Source organism: Colobus angolensis, unplaced genomic scaffold (assembly GCF_000951035.1).
Source record: "Colobus angolensis palliatus isolate OR3802 unplaced genomic scaffold, Cang.pa_1.0 Scaffold121, whole genome shotgun sequence".
Taxonomy (NCBI): domain Eukaryota; kingdom Metazoa; phylum Chordata; class Mammalia; order Primates; family Cercopithecidae; genus Colobus; species Colobus angolensis.
The window spans coordinates 4905315-4907058 of NW_012113253.1; positions in this window are offsets into that span (position 1 = coordinate 4905315).

Genomic DNA, 1744 nt, shown 5'->3' on the forward strand with positions numbered 1-1744 from the left:
CCGTGTTAGCCAGGATGGTCTCGATCTCCTGACCTCGTGATCCGCCCGTCTCGGCCTCCCAAAGTGCTGGGATTACAGGCTTGAGCCACCGCGCCTGGCCTTTAGTCAGTGATTAACAGTATAAATGAGAAGCCTTTAAAATGTTTGTTCTGTTTGACTGTCATTAGAATGAAAATAATGCAAAAGATAGAAAAGTATTTATGCAAAATATGTTTATTACAACATTATTTGTGTTCATTTTCATCATCAACAAACATAAAGATTTAATTAAGAACTAAGCCGCTGTGACGGTGAAGTGTTGAAAATGGTATGAGGTTTATATCTTGAATTTTTGGAGTTCATTGCTCAAGGTTAATGAATAGTATATACTAGGACATGATTCTCAACCTGAGGACATTTGGCAATGTCTGGAGACATTTTTGGTTGTCACAACCTAGGGGTAGGGATGCTACTAGTACCTAGTGGGTAGAGGCCGGGGATGATGGTAAACATCCTAAAATGTACAGGACAGACCCCAAACAGAATTATCTAAACCAAAATGTCAACTGTGCTGAGGCTGAGAAACTTGGTACTTGACTTTTATAACACTCTCAGATTCCCAAATTCATAACTTACTGCATAATGTATAATACCCTCAATTTTTTAATCTGTAACGTGAGACAATAATATCTACCTCTATTGTTATGAGAATAAAATTGAATCATATAATAAATTATAGTTGCTTTGCCACTTTGAGATGTCAGCTAGGTTTGATGCAGGGCAGGCAAGCCCCAAAGTGGAGCTTAGTCCATAAGGGTTCTTGGCTTTTCCCAGGAAAGAATTCAAGGGCAAGCCAGAGGTCGAAGAAAACAGCTTTATTGAGGAGGCAGTGTTACAGTTTGGTGATTGCTCCTGTAGAGTGAGGCTACCCAGTAGGCAGAGTAGGGCAGTTTTGGTCATATTTATACCCACTTTTAATGGCATTCAGATTAAGGAACGGTTTATGAGGAAATTTCTAGGGAAGGGGTAGTAACTTTTGGGTCATTAGGTCATTGCCATGGAAAGAGGTGGTAACTCCCGGCTGTTCCCATGGCAGCTGTAAATTGACTTGGCACACTGGTAGGTGTGTCTGATTAAAAGCTGCTTTTGCCCCTGCCCTGGTCTAGCTAGTCCTCCATCCGATTTGGAGCCCTGCCTCTGGAGTCGAGTCCCGCCTCCCACCTCAGGTTCACTCACTAGCTAAGAGATCTGCTCCTGAATGCCAGCCTCATAGTGAATTTCTGACTCGACACAGTCACACGTTTCTATAGATCATGTCCCTTGCTGAGAAGACTAGGAACAGAAATTGTCATAGCAATAAATGTCAAGTATTTAGTGAATACCAGCCTTTTTTGTTTTGTCTTGTTTTGTTTTGTTTTGTTTTGGAAATAGAGTCTCGCTCTGTTGCCCAGGCTGGAGTGCAGTGGCAAGATCTTGGCTCAGTGCAACCTCCGCCTGCCTGGTTTAAGCGGTGAATACCAGCTTTTTAAACTATGTTTTTCTTTATTCTTGTTATAACAATTAATACTTATTAACTGTTTAATAATTGGAAAGTATAGACAAGCAAAAAGAAGATATAAACATCACCCATTATTCTACCATTCAGGAAAAATCACTTGGGTACATCCTTCCAGAATATTTCTTTCTTTTTTTGGGGGGGAGGGATGGAGTCTCATTCTGTGGCCCAGGCTGGAGTGCAGTGGCACGATCTCGGCTCACTGCACCT